Here is a 14,856-nt window from a genome sequence, read left to right on the forward strand (position 1 = left end):
GCCAGATACTCTAGTTTCCTCTGACAATCCAAAGACCTGGAGGTCAGGCAGTTTAGCCATGATAAATGGCACTGTAGACTCCAGGGATGTGCAGGCTAGATAGATTAGCTATGGTAAATGCGGGAATAGGGTCGGCGGCCGGGTTTGCGCGAACACAGATCTATGTTATTAAACAAGATAATAGAGTGCGTGTAATGGTTTTATCAGACAACAAACTTTGATTATCAACACATTAATAACTTGGATGAAGAAAATGAAATGTACTATAAGCCAAGTTTGCGCAAGACACAAAAATAGGTGACCATAAGAAATAAGATTAAGCTATACAGCCCTTTGAGCCTGCTCTATCATTCAATAGGATCATGGCTGATTCAACATCCCTCACATGCATTTTCCCACCCTTTCCCCATGACCTTTGCTTCCCATACTGATCAGGAATCTATGTCAGCCCTAAATATACACAAAAACTCTGCCCCACAGCTCTCTATCTCAAGGAGTTCCAAAGACTCACAACCCTCTGAAAGAAGAAATTCCTCCTTATCTCTGTCCCAAACTGGTGCCCCTTTATTCTTAGAGTATGCCCTCTGATTCAAGACTTGCCCATGAGAGGAAGCATCCTCTCAGCATTTACGCTGTCAAGCCCTTTAAGAACCCTACATGTTTCAATGGACTTCTCCCATGACTTTGCTAAAATAAAAACATGCCAAGCATAAATCTGTGAACAAACTGCAGCTTGGACTGCTTTCTCACAAAACAAGGCAGGTAACAGTGGGAATACAGTTATGAGTGCTCACTCCTCTGTTCCATCTCTATATACTATGCAAAAGTTGCTAAGTAATGCTACCCAGGAGTTAGTAGGGGTGGATGAAGGAGTAGGACCTTAGGCACAGTTAAGGAAAAGATCAAGACACTTCACAAGTCCCTTTGCCCCAGGGGAGTTAAGGAAACCCTTGTGAAACTTGGATTGTATTCACTGTGTGTTCATATGACTGCTACATTGAAGGTCAGAATCACGGTAGAACCTAAAAAGAAGAATCAGTTGAGATGATATATGATAATACAAAATAAACATACTATGTGACTAAACAAAACCAATGGTGAGCAAGCCAAAACAGACCCAAGCAACTTTGACAAGAATGAAAGAGTGACCAAGAATGTGCTGTCATTCGGCAGTGTTACATGGAAAGCCATATCAAAATCCATTAAGTTGTGACCGTAAGCACATACTTTGAGCAATGACAGCACTTGAAAATCATATGACATAGGACTAGTTATTCCATAGTTATTCCAGCAGGCCTTCAACAAGATACAAAAATATAAATTGTTGGAAAAGCTCAGCAGGTCTGGCCACATTTGTGGAGAGATATCAGAGTAAACGTTTCAAGTCTAGTGACCCTTCCTGAGAACTGGATATATTCAACAAGATATGTTGGAAAGGATATACTGGGTATAGTCAGTGATGTGGTGCTAGAAATCTCGAGTGAGACTGTAGATTTCATAAGTCAGTGTAAAATTTGTGATTACACAGGACTGTCAGCACTGAAAATCACTCATCATTACTGAAGAAAATTCAGATGACAGCAAGCTCAAAGTCTTCAAGAATATGCACGAGGAGAAAATGAATTAGCACTACAACCCATGTGAGCTCATTGACAAGTCTTTAACTGACAGGTAGGGGCGGCACAGTGGCTCAGTGGTTAGCACTGCTGCCTCACAGCGCCAGGGATCCGGGTTCAATTCCACCCTTGGGTGACTGTCTGTGTGGAGTTTGCACATTCTCCCCGTGTCTGTGAGGGTTTCCTCCGGGTGCTCCAGCTTCCTCCCACAGTCCAAAGATGTGCAGGCTAGGTGGATTGGCCATGCTAAATTGCCCGTAGTGTTCAGGGATGTATGGGTTATAGGGGGATGGGTCTGGGTGGGATGCTGTAAGGGTTGGTGTGGACTAGTTGGGCCAAAGTGTCTGTTTCTACACTGTAGGGATTCTATGATAGTAAATGAATTGACACAGCGTGTTTGACTTTGATACCTGATTAAAGAGTCAATGAGATACCTTTTTCAAAGCAATTGTGTCAGCAGATTGAGAAACAAGATAAGTTGTGTTATTCCTTGGAAGCCAGACCAATATCCATAGATTCAGGGCACAGTTAAGAAGAAATTATCTGGCTTAGAAATCCAGGACACCGCAAAAAAAATTACATATTTCCACTGAGCGATCATCTTCCATGATGGAAAGTCATGAGATAAAATGTCCCCAGGTGATGTTCTAGGGCAACTACTTGGCTCAGTCAAGAAGATTGTCAGTAAAAAATAAATTCAGGAGATTAATCATCCTCGAAAAAAGGTAATAGACTGTCTAACTGGTTTAGCAGGAACAACATGTTCAGCAAAGGACATCGAATAATTAAATTGGAGAATTAGATCACAGACCATATAGACTCAAGAACAGAAGTAAGATCAATGGTCTTCAATCCTAGGCCAAAGACCTACCAATCTTCCAAATCCAAAATGAGACCATTCTGGAAGAATTATGAAACCTCCAGATTGCCTGAATTTGAGTGTTCAGAGATTTGGGGCAATGGCCAGGCAATAACCATATCCAATAACACATGATCTAACCATTGACCCTTGACATTCAGTAGGACTGCCATTGCTGAAACTCCAGTATCAACCTGATATCAACTCCACCAGAGGATTACAACTGACCTGAAACTGAAATGGACTGGCTATAAGAACAAATCAGAGGCTAGGAATTCTGCAGAGACCAACTCATATCCTGATCCCCCAAAGTCTGTCTAACACTTACAAGGCACAGTTTAGGAATGTGATAGTGCACTGTCTACTTGCCTGGATCAGTGTAAATCTAACAACATTCAAAAGGCTCAACATCATCCAGGACAAAGCAGTCTGCTTGATTGGCGTTCCATCCACCTCTCCCACATTCACTCCCTTCACCACGAATGCACTGTGTCAACAATAAGTACATCTACAAGATACATCACAGTACATTAACAAGGCTCCTCCAACAGCACCTGCCAAACCCATGAACAAAGGCAGTAGATATAGGGGAACACCTCAACCAGCAATTTCCCTTCCATCATCTTGACTTGGAACTACATTGTTATTCCTTCCATGTCACTGGGTCAAAATTTTGGAACTTGCTCCATGGCAGCATTGTGGGTGATGCTATAGTCCAATGACTAAAGTAGATTGGGAAGGCAGCTCACTATCATCTTCTCCATCGTAATTAAGAAAATAAATGGTGGTCCAGCTAGTGATGCCCACGTCCCATGAAATAATTTTTAAAAATGTAAAAACACACCATCATTTCCTGAAAGTGACATCAACCAAAACTAAATCAATTTTTATGAAACCATCATGGCTTTGTTCTTTTGTGGTATTGTCTTTCTCTCATGTGTCCACTTTATTCATAAATTAAGCCAACAAAATATTTAACTGAATCATTAGTATTTTTACAGTGACACTCATTACACTTGCAATCATTACACTTTTGTTTGACACAAATGACCTCCTTCTGTTGGTAACTGTTGTATTATTCCATAACAGCTCAAGGTAGATACATTCTATCAGTGACATTCTTGCAAAATATTTACATCATCCAATAAATCAAAATGTAGATAAAAGTGTCCAAATATTTTTAAACGTAAATCTTAGTTAAATTTCATCATGTCCAGCCTCAAGTGCAACCTACCAATTAACAGTGTTCCATGATCAATGTGGTTGGTTGCATCAAAATAAGAAGAATCTTTAACACAATCGGCTGTAATTACAAACTACATCAGGAAATAGGTATTCTCCAAACAATAAGTCTAAGGTATGAGGCTATAATGTCTTGAAATCCTGCAATTTTGACTTATCTCTCCACTCACCTGTTACATAGAAATATACTTTCTGTCTTTTGCAAAGCTGTGTGATATAATGTTGTAAAAACTCTGTAAGACAGTTTAAAGTTACATTGTACAGGTGTTTTGAAAAGACTTCAGCTGAAAGACAGGCATGGAGATACAGTTCAACACTTGCATCTGACACAAAGATCTCTCTTGTCTTCCGTTTAGTTCTTGCAGTGTCCTGACATGTATTCATATATAACATAGAGCTCACGTAACCAACAGTAAAGGCTTATCAACGCCAGCTCACTTTTGTAAGCATCTCAGCAGTTTTACTGACAGCAAAGCATGAAGGGCAATTTCAGTGAAAGCAACTCATGCTCAAAGCTGAGGAAGGAAATAGGGCAGATTGTACTCCCAGCAAAGTACCACCTGTCATCGTGCTTCAGCAACATCTGCCCCTATCTGTTTACTCGGGCACCTTCAGAGCCACATGAATTTGTAAAGCTGTTTTTGAGATCAATGCCAAACAGCAGCCATCAAATTTCGCCGGAAGAAAAATAAAATTTTCTATCTCAGATTTCAAGTGTAAAATGTGATAGCCTTTTTCAGCTGCAGAATTCAAAATAATTTAGAAAGCCAGTAAAACAGTAAAATAATGAGTCAACCAAATTTCAACATTTTCATTTCATACCGACCTTACTTCAGTTAAGCTATAACTAATTTTTTAAACAGCATGTTAGTAATCAGCGAAAAACAAAGCCAAAGATGTTTGGATTGCCTATTGCAGAAATAAAGGCAAACGTAAAGTCACCATTGTTCTACCAGACCATATGGCCGTTCTCCCATTAAAGAGAGAGAACTGGTGGTGAGTTTAACCTGAGGGTGACCACATCTCAGTTGACAGGAGAGTTTGAGAATGAGATCATTTCATGGCACCTCAGCAAATTAAGCCAGAGGAATTGAACCATGCTGTTGGCATCTCTCTGCATCACAAACCAGTCATCCAGTCACTGAGCTAAACAATCCCCATGGCAAAAATAAATATACTTTGGATCACCTCTGTTATTAATTATTAAATACAAATAATCACATTAATATTGCATTAAGCTTTGTGATCCTTAAAATTTAGCTGCAGTCCAAAATATCCATAAAGCTAAACCTTCACATACTTATATCCCCTTAATTACAGCCATGCAAACAATTTTTTGAATATCCTATGCTTGTGGGGCCAGTTAGTTCAGTAGACCGGAAACCTAGTGTGTACTGCAGAATAATGCAGCAGTGTGGCCTCAATCCCCAGTCTGCTGAGGTAGACATGGAATCCACCACCTTGCCCTGACCCTGAGAGTGAAAGACAATGATAAACCACCACTAATAAAAGCTCTCACCGAAAATGGCTCAGAAGGAAGCATCAGCAGACAATGAGCCATAGACCTGTTTTCAGGCTCAGCTCACATGGAATGGAATCCTGGGACTGTAAAAAACAAATCACACAACTTATTCTTCAAGATTAGTTACCAACTGATATCCCCCCATCACATGCCACCCCATTTCACCAGTGCATAGAATGTCTTGCAGGGGCATATAAACAGTTAAAGGGTGGTAAAAGGGGAGAGGACCAATTAGGGACCAAAAAGGAGAAGCCCCAGCACTGACCAGTTAAATTCTAGACAGTTCTAATCTGCTAAGGGCTCCCCTTCCAAACCAATGCAGGTTTCCCATCAGACTGTCAACCTAAGATGCAACCCCATGCGACTAGTGTAGTAAAATGAGAAATACTATGATACAATTCTGACATCAAGTGTCACATGCTATCAAGACTCTGAGAGGAGAAGAATGGAAGAACTGTACTGGGGAACTGCAAACAGTATTCTGTATGTTAGTATGAAAATAAAAGAATTTGTTGGAATTCCAGACAATCAGACAATGAACACTCTTAGATAACGTAAAGACACAGCTGCTGCACACTCAGTGCAGGGATCATCCTGAATAGCACAGCAACCTCAAGAATGCTGTACATGTATATAATGCCCATTACTCATGCTGTGCAGAATCCACAAGGAAAGAACAACAAAGCATTGAATCCTTGGAAGCAGTAATACCTATGGTGGCAGCTACAGAAACTTTGATATCTCTGTGAATTGAAGTTACAGATCAGGGTCCACAGGCAGGGACTAAAAGAAAGAGGGAAAACTCCAGCAGACAATGAAAACATTCAAAGACTTCAATAAAATAGGAGCAAAAAATGAAGTTACCCAGTGACAGTGCTGCACTGAAGGGATGGTAGCACCAGTTAACAGATGGTAATTAACTGAGCAGCCCAAGATTACAGGAGGCACACAAATAGGTGAAAAGATGGGATTTGTTGATTGACACTTCTAACAATACCAGATAGCATCATGAATGGAGTAGAGGTACCATGTTGATATATTCCTGTGTGCAATATGGCTGACAACTTCTTTGTGAGGCAGAGTGTAGAAAACACTACCACTGATTGTGAGTCCATTCTTAACACCAACAATGTATATTTTAGCCCAAAATAGGAATGAAAATATGAAATCCATGGAAGCAGGTCAACCAAAGTAAGACCTCCCTGCTTTTCAGATTGAGGTTGGCATTGATGAAGTGAAAAAAAGCCATGCCCAGGTGTCAGAACTCTGGCTTTCCCGTGTTGTCTGCCTTCCCACTGGTACTCTGGAAATCTTGCACAGAATCAGTAAATTTTCACCTTAAGATAACCAGCTGCCTCAGTGATAGCTCTAATGGGGAATCTAAAACAGTTGTACACTTCATCTTACTCATCTTCATTCCAACGCCACTGGCCCCAACCTATTGACAAGAAACACTTCTTCATTAAGATTTGTCCATGTGAAAATCTGATCTGTAAATCACTTTCCAATCCAAGACCAATCCAGTCCAAGTTTCTGACTGAAAATAACCTGGGCTTCTGTTTTCCACCTCCACGGTGAAAACTCAGCCCATTTTTTCAGCATACCAATGGTCTCCTCAATCACATCCTGTCTGGTAGCTTGGCTTTCTTTATGTGCATTCTGTGCATACTTACATGAGTTTTGCCATGGAGTTATGAGACATGTCCTTGTCAGCCAATCTTAGACTGCCTCAAAGTGATGATATTAGTATTGCTGCCAAAATTCTTGGTTTTGTTTAGGGGTTCATGGGATGTGAAATCACTGGCTAAGTCAGGTTTTATTGCCCAGCTGTAATTTTTCTGCACAAAGTGAGCTGCCTTTGTAAACCACTACAGCCCTTAGCATTGACCTGCATGATTTGCTGCCTATGATCATAATGACATAAAGGATCTGAGGATAACTGAGGTAATAAGTAGAACCTATTAAGGATCAGAAAGGCAACTTGTATGCTGTGGTTGAAGATGTAGACTTAGTTCTTGTTAAATGCTTTGCATCTGCTTTACAAAATAAGGAGCAATCCAGAGATTGTAGTTACAGAGAAAAGCTTGATTGATTGATTGATTGATTTATTGTTGTGGCATGTACCAAGATACTGTGAAAAGTATTGTTTTGCATGCTATACAGGCAGATTGTACCATACAAAGTGCATCAGGGTAGCAGAACACAGTGCAGAATACAGTGTTACAGCCGCAAAGAAGATGCAGAGAGCAACATCAGAATTAACATTTGAGAGGTCCGTTCAAAAGTCTGATAACATCAGGCAAGAAACTATTCTTGAATCTATTCGTACGTGTATTCAAACTACCTGATGGAAGAGGGTGGGGGACAGTATAACCAGGGAGGGAGGGGTCTTTGATTATGTTGGTTGCTTTCCCGATGCAGCGGGAAGTATAGATGGAGTCACTGAATGGATGGCTGGTTTGTGTGGTGGACTGGCTGTGTTCATGACTCTTTGTAGTTTCTTGCGGTCTTCGGAAAGTGCAGTTGTCATACCATGAGACAGTAAGAACTGCCGATGCTGGAGTCAGGGAATAACAAAGTGTGGAAGGAGGGTGCTGACCCAAAACGTCAACGTTCCTTCTCCTCTGATGCTGCCTGGCTTGCTGTGCTCCTCCAGCTCCACACTGTGTTATAGTTGTCATACTATGCTGTGATGCATTCAGATAGGATGCTTTCTATGGTGCATCGACAAAAATTAGTAAGAGTTCCTGTGGACATGCCAAACTTCCTTAGCCTCCTGAGGACGTACAGACATTGTTGTGCTTTCTTGACCATCATGTCGACATGGGTGGACCAGGACAGACTGTGGTGAGCATCACTCCCAGAAACTTGATGGTCTTGACCATCTCCACCTCAGCACCATGGATGCAGACAGGGGTATGCCCTCCACTCTGCTTCGTGAAATCAATGACCAGCTCCTTTGTTTTGCTGACATTGTCAGAGTGATTATTGTCTTTACACCATGCCGCTACGCACTCAATCTCTTTTCTATATTCTGTCTCATCATTGTCTGACGTCCACTCTACAACGATGGTGTCATTAGAAAACTTGTAAATGATCATAGATCATAGAATCATAGAATCCCTACAGTGTGGAAACAGGCTCTTCAGCCCAACAAGTCCACACCGACTCTCAGAGCATCCCACCCAAACCCATCCCCCTATAACCCACCTAATCTACACAACCCTGAACACTATGGGCAATTTAACATGGCCAATCCACCTAATCTGCGCATCTTTGGACTGTGGGAGGAAACGAGAGCACCCAGAGGAAACCCACGCAGACACAGGGAGAATGCGCAAACTCCACACAGTCATCGGAGGGTGGAATCGAACCCGGGTTCCTGTGAGGCAACAGTGCTAACCACTGAGCCACTGAGATGGGGCAGAATCTGGCCACATAGTCATGAGTGTGTAAGGAGCATAGTAGAGGTCTGAATATGCAGACTTGTGGATCACCGGTGTGGAGGATTATGGTGAAAGAAGTATTGTCACCTACTCTTACTGATTGCAGTCTATGGGTCAGGAAGTCAAGGATCCAGTTACAGAGTGGGGAGCTGAGAACTATGCCTCAGAGTTTAGAGATGAGCTTGTTTTGAATTATGGGGGTGTTGAAAGTAGAGCTGTAGTCAAGAAGTAGGAGCCTGACATAGATGTTATCAAACATTCCAGGGATGAGAGTAGGGCTAGGGAGATGACATCTGCCGTGGGCCTATTGTGTCAGTAGACAAATTTCAAGGGATCAAAGTAATCTGGGAGGTTGGAGCTGATGTGAACCATGACTAATTTATTGAAGCACTTCAGAGCCACCAAGCGGTAGTCATTAAGGCACACTTTATGATTTTTCTTTGGCACTGGGATGATGGTGATCTTCTTGAAGCAGATGGGGACTTCAGATTGTAGTAAGAAAAGTTTAAAAATGTCTGTAGATACTCCCACCAGCTGCTCCATACATGATCAGCGTGCACAGCTGGGGATTCCATCCAGGCCAGTTCCTTTCCGTGGGTTCACTCTTAAGAAGGCCAATCTAACATCTGCCGTGATGACCATGGGTACATGTGCATTCAAGGCTGTATGGATAGGTGACATGTTTTCACTGACCTTCTGCTTAAAATGAATATAGAATGCCTTGAGCTCATTAGGGAGGGATGTACTGTTGCCAGTGATTCTACTCAACTTCACTTTGTAGCCCATTTTATCGTGTAAGCCTTGCCACAAACTACAACCATCTGTGTGGTTGGTCTGGGTCTCCAGCTTAGTCTGGTATTGCCTCTTGGTATCTCTGATAGCCTTACGAAGGTGGTACCTGGATTTCCTGTATGGCTCATGGTTGCCCAACATGTATGCCTCAGACCTGGGCTTCAGTAGGAAACGGATCTCCTGGTTCATCCATGGTTTCCGGTTGATGAACATTCAGATCAACGTCTTTGACGTGCAGTCTCCTACACACTTACTAATGAAGCCTGTGACGGTAGTAGGATACTTACTTAGGTTGGCCACTGTATTCTTGAATATGGACCAGTCCACCGATTCTAAGCAGTCCTGTAGAAGCCCTTTCTGAATATAAAAAATCTAACAGGATTAATTAATGTTGGCAAAAATTGAAAGGTTTTAACATTGTTGAAGGTAGATAAACTATCAGACCCAGATGAAATTTATCCCCACTTGTTAAGAGAGGCAAGGGAAGAAATAATGGAGGCTCCTCTCTGGGTACAGTAAAGTGCTGGAGAACTGGAAGATTGTTAACATTGTACAGTTGTTAAGAAGAGATGATGGGATAAATTAAGCAATTCCCAACCAGTCAGCCTAGTCTCTGTGGTGGGCAACATTACCAGAAAAATGTCTAAAAGATAGTACAGATAGCAATTTACAAAGGCAAAGATTAATCAAGGGCACACAGCATGGATTGTTTGATGACAATTGAGTCAAGAAACACAGTCACAATCCAGCTTGCTTAACTAGTCATTCTGATAGATCTAGGTACAAATGATATACATATGTCATAGTTTAAAAACAGGTAATGTTGATCGTTGCTTCGCTCTCTGCAGATGCTGCCAGGCCTGAAGAGCATTTTCAGCATTTTCTGTTTTGATGCAGATTTCCAATAGCATGATTTTATGCTTCTGGATGCAGACACTCAGTGAATCGTAGCTCTTGTGTCGCATATTTTTCAGAGATGTCGATGGCCTTCAGAAGTCTTCAGTTAATATTGTAACCCCCTCTTGACCACAATGAATTATGTGATATTTGTTTTCCTTTTAGGTAGTTCCGCAATGTATTCTGTGTAAATATGTGTCAATAGATGTGAAGCTGGAAAAGCACAGCAGGTCAGACAGCATCTGAGGATCAGGAAAGTTAATGCTGTCTGGCCTGCTGTGCTTTTCCAGCTTCATATCTATTGACTTTGACTTCCAGCATCTGCAGTCCTTACTGTCTCCAAGTCCCTGTGAAAATATGTATTGGTTTCAGATTTTATGCAATCTCTATGATGAATGTATTTTTGTGGTCTTGAATGCTTTCAGTTAGGAATAGACAAGTCTATGTCCCATAGCCTTACTTTACTGAAACAGCAAGATTTCTGTGGAAGCTGATTCTGATGAAACTCCAGAATATCTGTCAAGACTTGTACGCAGAACAGATATTAACTCTCAGTGTATCAATTAAATCTCTAGTTATTAGCTGAAGTATGAATTGACTAGTAATTAATGAAGTCTGTTTCATGAATACTTTGGAATGTTGTCTCAGTAAAGCAGTCTTTAAGAACTAACCTCTTTGGATTTAAGGATTGATTTTCAACAATTTACTTGCTGAAATGACTATACACAGGCCGGTATACCATCACCAAGTCTTATTTATTTATTTGTGCACAGTACATTGGCTGTGACCAGCCAGCTTGGACTCAGTCACCTGGACTGATTCTAATCCACTGATAATATTGGTCAGCCGGGGCTTGCCTGATTGGCCCAGATTAACAACCCCGATCAACAACCTCGTAGTCAATGAGATCAACCTGGTTCCAATTACTATATCTCTCCACCGTTGAGTCCAGGATGTACGCCTGGTCTTTGGTTTATAGCTTTTCCTGCGACATTTTCGCTCCAAGTCTAGTTCCTCTGGCTCGAACTCTGACACGGGTGGCGTGTACCGGACCGTAGCCTGCCACTTGCATCTTGAGCGTCTTGGGAGAGATTCCTTCTCTTCTTCTGGTGGAAATGGTATCGAAGCTGTATCCATCTCGGACTCTGAGGTTTGTTTCACACTAGGCGGGCGGGGGGGGAGAACCTACGATTTCTTACAGGTCTTCTGGCTGTTCTGAGGGGCAGGTATGTTTTACTCCTCTCCATTAGTGAGGTAACAGCTTTCAGGTGAATCTTTCTCAACTAATTTTGCCTCAATAGGCTTGGGCCCTAACCTTTTACTAACATAAGTGGTAACTGCAAAAACTGCTTCTCATAGGAGACCAGAATGGAAGTCGTACTCTTAATCCGCAACTGTTCCCCAGTGTGTGTTCTCAGCCTGGCTGAGGTCTTGCGCAACCTTAAGGGTTGGAGTCCCAAGTGAATCTGCAACCACAGAAACAGCTGTGCCGGTAGCAACCTCTATGGGAACTAGGTGACCATTTATCCAAACATTAATTTTAATTGGTTCCAATTTGGATGTCACTAAGCAATTTAATTGTTCCAACCCACATGTGAAGGAACTTTCCAGGATGTGCACTCTTCTGGGTACCGGTCTAAAAGTTTTCTTACTCAAGTCAGGCCTTTGCTGTCTTGAGTCCGCATCCTGGCAGCAAATGCAATAGCTTTCCAGCCCAGATCTTGAAGAACTTTCCAGCCGAGGCCAGCTTTGCTGGGGAGTTCTGCTGTGGGCTGGCCTAGGGTCCCTCTGCTCAGGATTTGCACTGTGTGAGGCTCTGAGATTGCCTAAAATCAGTGGTGTTCCCCAAGCTCAGTCGGACAGGTGAGGATGTCCACTTCCATTGGGATGCCCTGGAGCTCCCATGCTCCACTTGCTGCATTTTCTAATGACAAGGCGAGTTGTAGTGCCTGTTTGAAGTCTGGTTGGGTTTCAGCTAGTAGGTGCTTCTGCATGGTATGTCATTAATCCCACATACCAAACAGTCTCTCAGCATCTCATTCTGTGTTAACCCAAAATCACATGCCTCTGCCAGTCGTCTCAACTTTGTCAAAAGTCCTGATATGGATTCTCTAACAGCCGAATAAAGCCGATAGCGTCTCAGAATTAGAGGAGGCTTGGGGTCGTAATATTCCTTAACTAAGTCCATCAACTCTTGGAAGATTTTAACATCTGGTGACTCTGGGAAAATTGAACCCATTATAATCAAAAATCCTGCAGGTCTGCAAGCAGTCAGAAGGATTACTTGTTGCTATTCATACACTCCAATGTCATTTGCCAGGAAAAAATATTACATTCTTTCCACATACGGGCTCGGTCTTTGACAGCAGGATCAAACGAGTCAAAATTTCAAAATAAAGGCATGGTGCCAGACGTGCTAACCCCAACTCCAAGGTGACTGTTGCAAGCAAACGTTCTTCAGGCGTGTCCTATTTTCTCCCATCGCCACTGAAATAACTGCACAGAGGCTGGTATACTGTCACAAGTTGCTGGAAAAGCTCAGCAGGTCTGGCAGCATCTGTGGAGGAGAAAACAGAGTTAACATTTCAGGGGAAGGGTCACCGGACCCGAAATGTTAACTCTGTTTTCTCCTCCACAGATGCTGCCAGACCTGCTGAGCTTTTCCAGCAACTTTGTTTTTGTTCCTGATTTACAGCATCTGCAGTTCTTTTGGTTTTTATACTGTCACAAGTCACCATTTCTTTACTTGTGCGCAGTACATTGGCTCTTGCCAGCCAACTTGGAGTCAGTCGTTTAGACTGAGGAGATTCTAATCTCCTGGTAATATTGGTCAGCCAGGGCTTGTCTGATTGGCCCAGGTTAACAACCCCAATCAATGACCTCATAGTCAACGAGGTCAACCTGGTTCCAATCATGACACGTGTCGACTGACATATAAGACATATATTTCTGATATTTCCTTGGTAACATATATGTTGATGTAATTTATTTATATGATGCCTATAATGTATAAAAATAGTAAAAGATAGGTAGGCACATCAAGAGGGAGTTCAGAAATCACAGAAATTGGCAGAATTGAAAGCTGTGTCAAAAAATCAACTTTTATTGATATTTTTTCAAAATGGGAGAGAGAGGGAGAGAGAAAAGTAAAATGTGGAGGTTTAGAAAGAAAGGTTCCGAGAATGGAGCTGAGGCAATGAATGCTGGAGCAAATGCCTGAGACAAAGGAGGCAAGATATACTGAAAGACACAATTTCTATTCCTGACAGGTTACTCTATCATTCAGACATAAATATTAAGAGAAACAGTAAGACACACTCAAAGATCAAACAGAAGACTCTTGTCTTTACTCAACTTAAAACAATGAATTACTCCTGTTATAATAGACTCATTGTACTAACTCCATTATAGTACACTCATTGCAGTTAGCCCCTAATATATTACATGAAATATACACCCAATCAATTCCCTGCCATTTGTATCTCTAGCACCTGACCAGGCCAAAATAGATAACATTGTAGAAGTGAAAATTAATTTTCTTAGTAATAGAAAGATTGTAGGATTTAAAGCTTAGTTTGGGTTTGAACACAACATCACAACTGGCTTGATCTGGTTCATCCTAACATTCTAGAAGGATTCCATGGCAATTCAGCAGGGAGTTTTGCAAGCACCAAAGATAACAGCTTCAGTCCAGCCAGCGCTGAGCTGGAGGAAACAAATAAGTCACATAAGGTTTGATGTTGGATTGCAGGGAGATGACCAAAGGGTTGAGAGAAGTGATAGAAAGATAGAACTCAGTATGATCAGCACAGCTTTGAAAGGTGACACCCATCACAATACTTGCATTTGGTATCGTCAGCAGCACGTAGTTAAAGAGAAGGAATCCAAAAAGGATGGATCCTTCAAAAGGAAGGATTGTGAAGGGCAAAGTAAGCAATTAATTGCTGGATATGAATTAACTTCAATTTGTAAAATTCATTCATGGGATGTGGATGTCCCTGGCTGGGCCATCATTTATTGCCCATCCCGAACAGCCCTAGAAAAGGTGGCGGTGAGCTGTCATCTTGAACTGTTGAAGTCTATTGATGTATGTCCACCCATAATGCTGTTATGAAGGGAATTCCATGATTTTGACCCTGCATCAGAGAAGGAATGACAATATAATTCCAGGTCAGGATGGTGAATGCGAGACAACAAGGTGCAGGGCTGGATGAACACAGCAGGCCAAGCAGCATCATAGGAGCAGAAAGGCTGACATTTCGGGCCGAGACCCTTCATCAGAAAAGGGGGAGGGGAAGGGGGTTCTGAAATAAATAGGGAGAGAGTGGGAGGTGGATAGAAGATGGATAGAGGAGAGGATAGGTGGAGAGGAAACAAACAGGTCAAAGAGGCGGGGATGGAACCAGTAAAGGTGAGTGTAGGTGGGGAGTTAGGGAGGGGATAGGTCAGTCCAGGGAGGACGGACAGGTCAAGGGGGCGGGA

Source organism: Rhincodon typus, chromosome 2, assembly GCF_021869965.1.
Source record: "Rhincodon typus isolate 14 chromosome 2, sRhiTyp1.1, whole genome shotgun sequence".
In the NCBI taxonomy this organism is placed as follows: domain Eukaryota; kingdom Metazoa; phylum Chordata; class Chondrichthyes; order Orectolobiformes; family Rhincodontidae; genus Rhincodon; species Rhincodon typus.